The sequence below is a fragment of the Mustela nigripes genome, chromosome 6 (assembly GCF_022355385.1).
Source record: "Mustela nigripes isolate SB6536 chromosome 6, MUSNIG.SB6536, whole genome shotgun sequence".
Taxonomy (NCBI): Eukaryota; Metazoa; Chordata; class Mammalia; order Carnivora; family Mustelidae; genus Mustela; species Mustela nigripes.
The window spans coordinates 15,978,551-15,992,725 of NC_081562.1; the positions used below are offsets into that span (position 1 = coordinate 15,978,551).

A 14,175-nucleotide genomic window follows, 5' to 3' on the forward strand; every position below is an offset into this window, starting at 1 on the left:
GGATCTTGACCTAATAGCTGGAGCCCTAGGAATTTGCTTAGCTTGCTTATCAGGGACTGGTTTACCCTGAGCCACCTGGTGAACGCAAATGCTTGGCATGGCTGTCTGAAGATTAGGGTTGATCTTGTTTATGGATGGGAGGGAGGTTTGGTCATTTTGTACCTTAGAGAGACAGTTAAGGGTCTTGATCAGTCATTGTTAAGGCATTTCCAGAAATAGCCCTTCGGAGAAATCCACGTTGAGGTTGATGAGCCACAAATTCTTGTCCACACCATGCATCAGTATTGCCTAGCAGCCTGTGCTGTCTCTATTTTGTTTGCTCCATATGGATGGACCTATTAATGGCTTAGAAGGAGGGTAGGAGTAGAGAAGGAGAGGAAGGTAAGAGAAGTATAATGTAGCACGACGTCCATCTCTGACTCCTTTTTAGAATGCAAAATTCAAAAGCTGGAGGATTCTTTTCTGTTGGATTTCTGAATCTTAGTAAAGCATCCAATTAACATCAGGGACCTCCAGCTTACTTTCTCCCAAAGAGCCCTTTCCTCGGGAATAGAAGTTAATAAAAAGACTGACTCCGGCAATGTTCTTAAAGATTTTGACCATGACCCTCACATTCATGTAAATATGACTAAAACAAAAGTTTTACAAAGCAATAATTTACCCTTACTTTTGCAATTAATTCTGGTATGTTCTCCTCTGCTGTGTTTTATATTACTAAAAAAAAAAAAAAAAAAAAAATCCCCCAAACCTGGTTGACCTACTAATGCATGATTGGAAAAACACTGATAAAGACATTTTTGCAAATGGTTTCATCAACTTCTCACAAAATGGCTTCCTTTAATTAGTCATTCCCAGGCCCAGTCCCCTGGACCACACCAACTATGCCAGTTATGGTCAGCTCCTCTTTGCTGCTCATCCACACAGAGCAGGATGATGATGGGGAGCAAGGTTTCAAATCCCTGAACAGATTGTTACCAAAAAAAAGGCTTCACAATAAGGATCTGTGAGCTAAATGGTGGTGGTGGTGGGGGAATATCAAAGGACAAATGAGAATGGCCAATTTAACTTCATTTTTCCTGCCTCCTGGTGTTTGTTCATGCTGTTCCTTTCTCCTGAAACACTTTTCCTCTTTCTCTGCCTCTGTCCAAAGTCTGCCAGTCTCTCAAGAATCACCTCTTCGAGGAAGTCTTCCCTGACTGCCTGTCCCTGCTTGGAGCTTGCAAACATTTGACTACCACTTATTTCATGCAACATCATGACCTGCCAGCTGAGTTGGAATACCTTAATACCTCGTGACTGACTTCTTTGAGATCAATATCTACCCTGCTTCATATACTACCAGGAAACCATGTCTATGAAGTGGGCTTTTGTGCCCTGGTCCTAGTAGAGTGAACTAGGGTGTTGGCCTTTGGCCAAAGCAGGACACTCTTCCTCGTGGGCCCTGGGACAGAGCCCTGTGTCTTTATGGCTTTATAATCTATTCCTAGGGTGACCATATGCCTTATTGCATGGCCAGTCCTGGTTTATGCCTATTACCCAAGCATGATTATTTCTAGTATCCCATTTGCTCTTAAAGTGCACTGGTTTTGATGATATACTCACCCAACTTACACTAGGTAATGTTGGCTTCTGTTACTTCCTATTGTATATTTATAATATCTGTAGCTTATAAAGCAATTTCACCTACGTCAGCTCATTCTCTTTCTAGATTAATTATTTTACCCTTAGAACTGCTCCTTCTTCTGTCTGCCACCATTAGCTCCCTGTCCTCATTAGCCAGAGATCTGGGAGTTAGCCTTCACCTCCACCTCCTGAATCCATTCATACATTCCTTAAAAAAATTTGAGTACCCGTCAAAGACCAAGCACTGTGCTAGTTGCTGGGCATATAGGTAGTGAATGAAATAGTCTTTGTCTTCTTTGAATTTATATTCCGGCTTAAGAAACACCCACAAATATATAGTTTCAAGTTGTGATAAGCATGGCAAAGGGAAAGAACAGGCTCTCTGAGAGAGAAGAAGGGGGGGAGGTATGGGGTGGGCTTACTTTGTTTCAGGGACCCAGGAAGGTCTTTTTGAGGAAGGAACATTTGAGCTCATATCTGAAAGATCAGAAGGAGCCAGTAGTAAGTGTTGAATGGAGTTTTCACATTTTAGGTTGATCACTCTGGAAGCCAAATGGATAAAAGGCAGAGATGGAAGCAGGAGACCAATTAAGAGGTGATTACAGTTGTCCAGACAACAGTTGATGATGGCTTACCCTAGGGGGAAGTGGAGATAAATACAAGTGGACAGATTGGGCAAGTATTCTAGATGTGAAAATCAACAGGATTTGGCTGTGGATTGGATGTGGTAGGGGAAAGGGCTGGTGCTAAGGGAGAGGAAGTTGTCTACTGGGGGTGGGACTTCAGCAGAACAGTGGACAGTGGAACCAATTATTGAGATGAGGAGGAGAACATGAGGAGAATATTTGATAGTGGTAATGGTGGTGGATCAAGACATCAGTTTGGGGTGCTTTTATTTGGAGGTGTTGGTGAAGATTCTAGATGCCTGTTTCAGCTTCGTGGGCATGTACAGGGCTTTTTGCTCAGAAGGATGGGCCCTGTGCTTAGTTTAATCCTCTCCTATTGCCATCTTGAAATTCTTCATAATTAGGTGAAGCCGGATTGGACAACAGAATATGTGTGCAAGCAGAAGAATTACAACCAGTTTGTATGTCTGCTAATCCTCACCACCCTACTCACATATAGTGGTTGTCACGTCCCCAAGCACAAATTTTAGTAGATTCATTATGTGTAGGAGTTCAGTAATACTCAAAGTGAGTATAAGGTAAATATGTTACATCTATTGGCCAAGTAAGGGCACTGACAACCCCAAGAAGCCATACCTCCATTTAAAACAACATTCTTAGAACACAGAAAGAAGACAATGGTGTTCTAAGAAACACAAATGAGCAATCCTATCATGGCCTTACTTAGGCTGAAAATGTAGGTATAGAAGGAGAGGGAAACATAGATGACCCATAGTCCCTTTTCCTTTCATTCCTTCCTTATTCATCATTCTGGGTAGAATGTGGGTGAATTAAGAAATGGAAACAACTGAGTTAGTTGGGTGCACCATTTCCACTGTTCTGGTAAAAATGAAATCCATATGTATGTGGGAGCCAGGAAACAAGAATTGTGCACTTTTGGTGATTCTGCCATTCTTCTTTTTTATTTAAAACTGACATTGTACGATATAAAGGTGAATGGTAAAATTCATGTTACTAATTTAAAATTTTAATTTTTATTTACTTAGAATGAATATAAATAGCAAATAAAAAGTACCATGAAAAGTCATAAAACAGACTGTGGGAGAAGAGAAAAAAACATTTTAGTACCTTTGATGGCACTTTTCTTCCTGCCTTTTGAACAGGATCCCACATTTTTTTTACTGGACCTGTAAATTATGGAGCTGGCTTTAGGTAGTACATCAAGGAAATGGGTCAAGAACTCCACACTAGCAAGCTGTTGGTTTAAATATCTTTTCATCTATCCTGTGAGACTTATTAGTCTGGCAGTGCCTTCATTATCTTGCCTTCTTTCATATCCCTCAATTCCAACACTCTGTGAGACACCTGCCTCTCACTCTTTAAAGATGGTTGGCATGTCTAGGAAAAAGCAAAGCAGAGATACTGTATCGGGAGTGGCTTACAAAGAGAACTGTAGGACCAAGGAGAGACAAGAGAGGTAGAGGACAGGTGGAGGGGAGACCCCATGTGGGGGAAGATCTAGAAGTCACTCCCAAGACCCAAGAGGCCTTGTCCTTTGTATTTTGGGAAGAGATAAGTCCTAAATGATTTCTGGTATTGAGGCAGAACAACCCATGAAATGCTACCTTTCTAGGCAAACAGTAAGGCCAATTCTCTCCCTACATTGTTTTTCCAGATGGTAAGTAGGGACATACTCTACAGGGCTGTACCACCCACTATCTGTTTGAGGGTCTCATGTCCAGGAATGACTGGACATTCCTGGACCCATTCTACTCTAGGACTGGGCAACTGTCCAATCTCTACAGATCCTACCATCTCTCCATAGCTGCTACACTGTCAGCCAAGTCATGCTAAGGGTAAAGGAAGATCCCACTGTGAGCTTCCCTGAGTGTGAGGGACCTTGTGGAGGCAGAAATGACACAAATGTAAGAGTCTCTGTGAGAACTGAGCCATTTCTCAGATCTAGGACTTCCAGGAAGACCATATTACCCAGACTCCTTTGCAGTTACACTGGGGCTATGTGACTGGGTTCTGGCTAATGGGATCTGAATAGGAGTAATTTGACAGTGTGAGATCGGTGTTATGATGCCTGATGTTGTGGGTGGAAAGTCAGACTTATGCAATTTTATGCAGGCTCAGAAGGTGGTTCTTTTATCAACGCTTCTTTGGGGGATGTCAGGGAAGGTGGGGTGTGGAAAACAATCTAGTGGAGCAAGATGGACATTTCATGTTAAATAATAAAGATAATTATAATTAAGAAAAAAGGTGGCCATTTCATGGCAGCTTTATTTTTAAAATCTAAGGTTTTGTTTATTTGAGAGAGAGATGGAGAGACAGGGAGAGAGAGAGAGAGCATGAGCAGTTGGGGAGAGACAGAGGGAGAAGCAGGCTCCTCACTGAGCAGGGAGCCTGACCTGGGACTTGATCCTAGGACCGTAGCATTGTGACCTGAGCTGAAGGCAGATGTTTAACAGGCTGAACCACCCAGGTGCCCCTCATGGCAGCTTTCCTAAGAGCATATAAGATACTTACAGTAAATTATTACAGTAATGGTCCCAGGAGAATTCCTTCTCCTGATGTGGTTCCCTTCCAACCTGATGGCCATGTGACTTTACGTGGCCAATGGGATATCAGCAATCATGATGTAAGTAGGGGATTGCTCTCACGGAACACAACCTTCCCAGCCATCCCTGTGAACATAATCCATAGCCAAGCCACCAGGTAACAGGAGCTATGTATGTGAGCCCAAGTGAAACTAGCTGAAGAACCACTGGGCCAACCCACAGAATTGTGGCATTAAAACTATTGTTTTAAATCATGGAGCTCTGGGGCAGTAGATAGCCAATACAATGTCTCATTTGTGTTTGTTTCCCCAGAAACTACTCTACTGCCTGGCATATTTCTGCCCTCCCTGTGTTTTTATTGACATAAAGTTTATCTTCCCAACAACACTCTCAGGTAAGTAGTATTACCGTTTTCTATTTATTTTTAATAATAAGAGTCACAGAAATTCTTATCCCAACCCCACATGCTGAAGAAACTGATTATTTTATAGAAGTAATTGAGGGTTAGGAAGATGTATTTTATAGAAGTAATTGAGGGTTAGGAAGATGAAGAAGCTTGCATCTGGTCACCCCATAGGACTTCGATCACCTATATTATATGCCCCTTTACTTAATAAAGAATTGATAGCCTTTGCTACTTGTTGAGTGTTGACTAAGTGCTGGCAGCTAAGTGCTTTAGTTATACGGTATCACTTTCATCCTTCCAAAACCACATGGACTGGGCACTATTAGCATCTCGTTTTAGAAAAGGAGACACTGAGGATCAAGAAGGAAATGAGACTGGCTCCCCAGAACTGGTTAGTGGCAACCCTGAGCTAAACCATGTCTATCTGACTTCTTCCTCTTTTGGTCTTCACAATTTCACTTGATGTGGAGTTGCAGTTCACATGGAGATTAAGTTCCAATGTCAATGCATGGAACAAAATTCATACACCATGAAAAGTACTCTTGAAAATCTTCCAAGTCTCCTTTGAAGTAAAGTGTATACTACTTTACTTAGTAATAGATATGTAGAACTGTATAATATATTTCAGGGTTGTATCATGTTTAAAAAATGGCTTTCAATGCAAGAATCACACTGTGGCAGAGTCTGGCTGGATGCTCACAAATTCCACTGCTTTTCTTCTGGGACTCACAGAAAGACTCCATTTCCTAGATTTATGCAGTTAAATTGGACCATGTGACTGAGTTCTGGCCAGTGGAAGATGAACAGGGGTGATCTATGTCATTGCTAGGGTTGGATCTTAAATACTTCTTTTGTTCTCTAGTCTAGGAGTTGGCAAACTATGGCCCAGAGTCAATATGGCCTTCTGGCTGTTTTTGTAAATAAAGTTTTATTGCAACATAGCCACACTCATTTGTTTACACATGGCCTCTGGCTGCTTTCATGCTATAACAGCAGACACAAGTAGTTGTGACAGAGACCACATGGCTTGCAAAACCTAAAATATTTACCAAAAGGAAGAACATCCTACAGGGAAAGACAGTCTCTTAAACAAATTTGGTTGGGGAAACTGGTCAGCTACATGCAAAATAATGAAAAGAGGCCACTTTCTTACACCATACAAAAATAAATTCAAAATGGATTAAACATCTCAATATGAAACCTGAAACCATAAACACTCTAGAAGAGAACACAGGCATTAAGTTCTCTGACATTGGCCATAGCAACATTTTTCAAGAAATGTCTCCTGAGGCAAGGGAAATAAAGGCAAAAATAAACTATTAGAACTACATCAGAATAAAAATCTTCTGCATGTAAAGGAAACAATCAACAAAACTGAAAGGCAACCTACTGAATGGGAGATATTTGCAAATGACATATCCAGGAGACAGTTAGTATCCAAAATATCTAAAGAACTTGTACAAATCAACACCCAAACCCCAAATAATACAAATTAAAAAATGAGCAGAAGAAATGAACAGATATTTTTCCAAAGAAGACATCCAGATAGCCAACAGATGCATAAAAGATGCTTATGATCACTCATCATCAGGGAACTGCAAATCGAAACTACAATGAGATATCACGGCACACCTGTTAGAATGACTAAAATCAACGACACAAGAAACAACAAGTGTTATCAAGGATGTGGAGAAAAAGGAAGCCTTTTGCACTGTAGGTGGGAAGGCAAACTGGTGCAGCCACTGTGGAAAACAGTATGGAGATTCCTCAAAAAGTTAAAAATAAAACTACCTTATGCTCCAATAATCATGCTACTAGGTATCCCCCCCCCCCCAAAATAAAAACACTGATTCAGAGGGATATATACTGAATAACTCTTTAGCCATAAAAAAGAATGGGATCCTGTCATTTGCAATGACACACACAGAGCTAGAGAGTATAACACTAAGTAAAATAAGTCAGAGAAAGACCAATACCTTATGATTTCAATCATATGTGGAACTTAACAAAAGAAATGAGCAAGAGAAAAAAGAGAAAGAGAGAGAGAGATATCAAGAAATAGACGCTTTTAAAAAAAGATTTTATTTATTTATTTGACAGAGATCACAAGTAGGCAGAGAGTCGGGCAGAGAGAGAGAGAGAGGAAGGGAAGCAGACTCCCTGTTCAGCAGACAACCTGATGCGGGTCTCGGACCCAGGACCCTGGGATCATGACCTGAGGCGAAGGCAGAGGCTTTAACGCACTGAACCACCCAGGCACCCCTAGAAATAGACACTTTATAGAGAACAACTGCTGGTTAACCAGAGGCGAGGTAGGTGGGGGTGCTGGGGGAAACAGGTGACGTGGATTAAAGACTACACTTGCTGTGATGTGCACCTGATATTGTATGGAAATGTTGAATCATTATATTGTACACCTGAAACTCATATAACACTGCAAGGTAACTATACTGGAATTAAAAATTCAGAAATCAGAAAGGGAAATATCTGGGGAAAATAACATTTACCACAAGTTTGCTGACCTCTGCTCTTGTCCTCTCGTGGTCATTGCCATGAAGTAACATCCAATTCTACCATTAGCAATGAAAACTTAATTCCTTAACTGTTGGGAGTGCTGCTGGAAGGTGGTCCTCCTCTGAATTCACTGACTAATAACACAGAGGTTTAATAGCATAGCCATTTGCCCCAACTCAGGACAGCTCTGAGAGAACACCTGGTTCCAGAATTTTCCACTGGGCTTATGGAGACCATTTTGAGGCCACACCACAGTTCATCTTTTCCCTCTGCTCAGCCTTGCATCTTGGCTTCCCTTTCAACAAGTGTTGAACCCAGGAGTCCTTGCTGATAAACATCCTGCATTCTGATCTCAGTCTCACAGCCTGCTTCTGGGGAGTCCAGCCAGCAGCAGCTGTCATCCCTTTCTGGAGTGTTGAATATAGCAGTGTCAGAGATGGAAGGTGCTGGATCCTTGCATCACTGCCTAGAGGACCATCATGAACGGTCACCTCCAGACACGCTTCCCCCTGTGATAGTGGGCAAGCCATTCACCTCTATCATGTGATGCGTCTTAGACTTTGCATTATTCATTACAGCAGCCAGCTCTACTTATTTTGACAAATATATTCAGCAAGACAAGGTTTTATGGGGTGAGAGGTCTACAAATACTGAGACCACAGATGACAGACACCCTCTCAAAGTCACCTCAGAGCAGCTGCCCTGTGAATAAGATGGAGGAAGGTCAAGTCACTCACATCCATGATACATTGTTCTCTTTTGGTCTCTCTTTTCTCCCTCTCACCAAACACATCAGCAGAATTCTTCGAGGGTAAATGTGGGCGCGATGTGATTGCCCCTCTGGCCGTTTGGAGGTCCACCATCAAAGCATCTTTGAACAGCCTGCATTCTGCAATAGTTGAAAAATGAGTAGTGTGTGGATGGCCAAGAAGTGGATAAGTGGGGGATCAAATCAAGCCCAGATGTCAGTCAGTCTCCCCCGACCCAAGCTGGAGGCTGGGATAGAACTCCAAGGAAGAGTTCCCAGTGGGGTTTCCCTGGAGCTGAACACAAAGAGCCCCACTGATTACTGCCTACCAGGCATGGCCCCACTGCAGGAGTGTCTGCAGAGGTATCTGGAGCCCAATGTGGTCTTTCGTCTCCCCTCTCTCTGAAGTCATCCTAGGACACAGGTGTGCATCCCCCACAGCCGGCCGACAGAGAAGATGAATCAGCTTCCCTGAAAGATATGCCCCAGAGCAGTCTGTCAGCTGAAACTTGTCTGAAGAAGCGCAGTTCCCTCCTGACCACAGCTAATGAAAATTGTGGCTTGCCCGAGGAGGAATCTGTGCTATTCTTTAAAGGAACAATGCTAACCACAGATGTGCCGCATCTGGCATGTGGTAGGGATTTCCCTGAATGAGAACTATCACTGGACCAGCCAGTTCTTGAGATGTCTTTGGGCCCAGGCATGTATTTTCTTACTTTCGGCTCTGGAGTTGGGTTCTCAGAAGTTTGAGTGAAATCCAAGGCCTCTTTCTATCACTTAGTATTTTTCATTATATGCTCCCCCTCATTTATCTTCTGTGGGTCTTGATGAACAGGATTGAGATACCCCAAAGCATATGTCCCTGCTTTGAGGTCTTTGCTCCTGTCATTCTCCATGTCTTCACTGCCCCTCTTTGTTATGACTATCTCATTTGTGAGGACTTTTTCCACCACAATTAAGTGAAGACTGATCGAACTTGCTTGAAGCAAAAACTACATTTATTAAGTAATCTAAGTTAAAATCCAGAACCACTTGATGACTTCAAAGACAGATATAGCTGCATCCAGGGATTCAGATTTTTCCAAGACCTGGTCTTATTCTGTTTCTTCAGGTCTAGACTCTGTCTTCTTTTACATTTGTTCCAGTTTCAGGTAGGCACTGGATGGGCTCCTGTCTTATATGTTACCAGATTAGCTCCTACATAGAAAGAGATTGAATTTTCCCCAGTTAGCTTGGGGATGGGCCTGATTAGACCACTTGAGACACATTCATGTTCACCTACGAACAAATCACTATAATCAAGGGGATGCCATCCCTATTGCTGTCCAGACCTGTGTCCTTTGCTCACTTCTAAGGGTAGGGAGTTAGGTCTTTCCCCAAAGGATATCAGGATCCTATTATAAGACTTGTGTTGAATGGATGTAGGATAGGGAAAATCAGTAGACACATGATCCATAACTTGCTTCTCCAGTTCATCCCAGACCACATTCCCCTTTCTTGCCCCTACAACACTTTTGCAGTTGAATATGGGATTGTCCACCTCCTCTGCTTCTCCCACTGGGACTAGAGGGCCTTCTGGTAAGGAAGATGTGGGTAGACATGGGGTCTAGAAATCGCATTGTACTTTTTTTACTTGTTGAAACCCAGTGAAATCAAATGAAACAAGGCAGCTTTGAAACAGGGGACTATAGTTACAAAAGTTAAGAGTTTGGAACAGAGAAGAAATGGGCTTAAGTGACAAGGATGTCACTTAGGATGGGGGCCAATTCTACCTGTATGTATGAGTGTCCTTCCACGTCATGCTCCCCAGGAGCTGCCTCCTAGTTCAGAGAGGATGCCAAGATTTGCCATAATTTGGGGTTGGCTGAACACTTGCTGAGTCTGTGTGTATCATTGAGCTCTTGGTGTCAGTGCTATATGCCTTATATTCTTCTCATACCACCTTATGTGTCTAGCACTTTTGCGAGCACCTAATAATTACTTGACAGGTTTTTGTTGGGTTAAGTTGTAATATAGGTGCCAGTGCTCAAACCTGGAAATCAAAGAGTTGTAGCTTGTAATCAAGTCTCTTGACCTTGGCTGAGCTAAATAGCCATACCGAGAGAGCAGAGAACAGGATAACAGCTATTTCTGTCTGGTGCTTCTAGTTCGCAATATTTAACATTGCAGGCTTACTCACAATAACCCTGTGAGATAATCCAAATGCTACGGGGTAAGCTTAAGGTTAAGCCTAAGGCAAAAACTGGGTGTAATAAAAATTTCCCTGGAAACTCCTATAAATCATCCATAAAGTACAGTTTAAAAGGTTTTGTGATTGCAACGAAATACTGGAACACTTGTGAATTATGCAGCCGGAGAAAGTAACATATTGCTTGTTATTTAGCAAGAGTACCTTTCCCAAAATGCAATATTAAAGTACAACCATTTACTTATTTAATGCAGCAAGTTGTTCACAACCAGAAAGGGGGGAAGAGCCGTTCCACATCTTTGGTTTTAAGATCATTCTGGGACACATGTGCATTGAGTGGGTTGTCAAATCTGGACTATTTAAGTAGCTGTTTTTATTTCTTCCTCTTTGTTCTTCACTAAATGCAAATGGGCAGATTCATATAAATTAAATGTGGGATGCATTTCCCCAATCTCATTTGATTAAAAATGTTGATTATAGATTTAGAAAATGTTAGGCATGGGGTGGGCCCAAGGGATTCAATGGTGGAGAAAACAGCCGTGATTTCTGGCCTCATGGAATTTATAGTCTTTACAGATTACTTTACACACAAAAAGAAACTGAAGTGCAGAGAGGCAACTGCCAAAGATTGCTCAGCCAGTAAGAAGTGGGGTTGGGATCTGAACCCGGGTCTTTTGGCTTTAAAATTCTCCCAACTACTCCCCACTGGCTTCCATGGTAACTGAAGTCACTTCCAAAGCCAAAGTCAGAGTCCTGGAGTTCATTACAGAAGAAACAGACCATTGGAGCTGGCCACTTGCCTTGCAGTTGGGATCTGGAATTGAGTTTGTACTTGGTGTTGAATTGTTCCCTCCAGAAATGTGATGGGTTGGAACGGAATGGTAATGAGGGCCCTATTTGCTCCAGAGTGTCCACTCCCTATCCTGCCCACCAGCCATAATGGTTGACCACCCTTCTTAAGCCCCCTATTGATTACAGAGAGTTGATTTTTTCTGATGCAAGTGGCTGAGCTGAGGGCAGTTACAGCTGAGCCATAGCCCCCCAAATTACTGCCTTCCGGACAAAATATGTCAGGCAGCTTTCCCAAGAGCCCTTTCCAAGGATGAGGAGGCTGGTCCTGGACTTGCATCTCCTTTGTCGGATACCTATATGTGTGCATATGTTCCTCCTCCATGTGTACCTCCAAATGGCCTAAGAACCGGGGTGCCCCCATTCCCAGAGTCCTAGGCCCCCCGTGAGCCTCTCAGGCCCTGTCCAAGGAAGAGCCTTGAGGATGCAGCCAATAGGACCCATCAAAAAGCTGTGGTTTGCCCTGGATCTCAATGTGCTGATCCAACCCACCACAGAGGTTGTGGCGCCAGACCTGGGGCCCCTCCTTGGCCGACACATCCATTTGGGTGAGTTAAAGAGTAATCTTCATATTGAAGGCATTGGTGACTCCCCTCCCATCCCCTAAGCCAGGGCAGATTTGCTTCATCAACTCAGTTTCATTAAGGGGATGTGTACAGTGAGTGGAGGTTTAGGTTAGAATTAATTCTTCTCTGTTGCTCCTGTCAGAAAGATAAAAATAAAGCATTTAGCTCAAGGAAAGTTGGCTTCTCATACAGACTTGTGTATTTACTCTTTGGAGAAATGTCACTAATGGTGTTTTAATAATGCTTTATGTGCCTAGAGACCGATAATAAGAAGAACTTACTATTTACCAAAGCAACTGCTAGCCCCTTAATGACGGGCTAAGCATCAGCTACTGGCAGGATATGTACTGGGTGAGTGCTGTGTAATTACCAAGCGAATTCATCATTATTTCTGTCTTATAAACCAGAATATGTGTTAAATAATACTTTGGGGCCACTGAAAGTAATTACCAAGCCCCATCTCTGTAAGAACACGTAATTATCCTACGGTTGCCCGGTGTTTACTAAGCAAATCTATGCAATTATTATCTAAAGCCCAAACCCTACCCTCAGAGCCACAAAAGTGCACCCGAGGGCAGGTCTGCGCCGAGTAGAAGCAGCATGTGCACGCGGGTCAGGAAGGACTGAGGCCTCCACCTCCCAAGTTCCAGCTCTGCTCTCCTTCCTGGCCTCCAAAAAAAGCCACGGACAAGGTTTTAAGAAACAAGTCGTGTCTTCCTTCTCCCCCGCCCAAGGCCAGCCAGCCCCAGCTCCGCCCCAGCCTCAACTCCTCCTCTGGCCTCCCTGGGCTGGGCTTCCAGCCTTCCAGTTCCTACCGCGGGGCCTGCTGGTCCCCACCGCGGGGGTCTGCTGGTCCCTACCGCAAGGGCCGCTGGGGGCGCCTCAGCTTCCTGCTTCCCAGCGTTCCATTCGGCACTTCCGGGAAGCTCCTTCAAAGGGTCGCCTTCCGTCCAGGAATTGTGCTGGGCTCCGAGGAACCAGAGATCCATAAGACACCCTCCCCCGCGTTTAAGGGCTCAGGTGGGAGACGCAGACCGCTTGCAGAAGGGTAGGTCTGCGACACAGAGACTGAGTAGCATTGAGGTCAGGAGCTTGGGCTCTGGAGCCGGGCTGCCTGGCTTCGGAGGTGCTTCGGCAAAGCGGAGATCATCCGAGCGCCCGTGGTAAAGATGGCTGTGTGAGTTGTAGCAGGAAGGTGCTGAGAACGGTGCCCATTACTTGAACGTGGTAAACATGTGGGGGAATGCATGCCTGGAGACTTCAGCACTCATATGCCATCGTGAGACAAAGCCCGCTCTGCTCCTGCCCCAGAGAAGAGTTCTTTTCCTCTTGGGAGCTCACGGGGCATCCCATATGGCCGTCTCTCATGGCAGCGAGCATTTTCTCCCAGGCACTGCGCGTTAACCCGGGTCAGGCTCTGACCTCCCTCACTGAGTTCACGGAGTTCCAAGTTTGGGTATTATTCGTGGAGCAGAGAGCCAGGAGTGGAGTAGGCCCTCGTTACATGTTTGTTGAATGGATAGCAGTCACTCAATAAACACTTGTTTAAAAAAAAAGAAAAGAAAAGGAGCTCTTCAAAGTCCTATTTGACCACATGGCCAAGGCCATGAGCCAAAACCACAGATTTTATTCTGTTTTCACTAATGTGGGTATATGTGGGGGAGTTGGATTTTGAAAGGATTGCAGAAGAGATTTCTTTATGACCCAGACTGGTGAACAAAAGCCGAATTAATTAAAAACAAAGAAACAAAGGCCTTGCTCATTAGGGCTCCTTTCTGCTCACTTGGTATTGATGAGCTGACATTTGACTGTGAGGCTGGGTCTCCAGGCAGAACCCGGGGCTCCTTCTTCCAGTCCCCCCTCCCCGCCTCAGGAGACTCTGGTGAGCTGGGCAGAAGAAAGCAGTATTGTTAACTGCTTTTGTTCAGAAGGTCCCCCAGCTGGCCCCAGGTCACCATGCTTCACTGTTTACTTGTGTGTTCTTAATACGGTCCTCCGAATTATCAGAAGATTAGATTTTTCTTTCTTCATCACCAACTGTCCCTCTCCCATCCACATGCCCACATCCTCCATCCTTTTCATTCCTCAGTC

General features: G+C 43.8%; 1 long non-coding RNA gene across 2 annotated transcripts in view; it reads left to right on the top strand.

The window, feature by feature from the left end:
• The window catches only part of LOC132020485 (uncharacterized), a 150,605-nt gene that overhangs the window by 28,861 nt on the left and 107,569 nt on the right, over window positions 1-14,175 (top strand). For both annotated transcript variants that reach the window (XR_009404985.1, XR_009404987.1), the window contains exon 2: window positions 5,126-5,207. This is a non-coding gene — a long non-coding RNA (uncharacterized LOC132020485). The remainder of the gene's footprint in view (window positions 1-5,125; window positions 5,208-14,175) is intronic.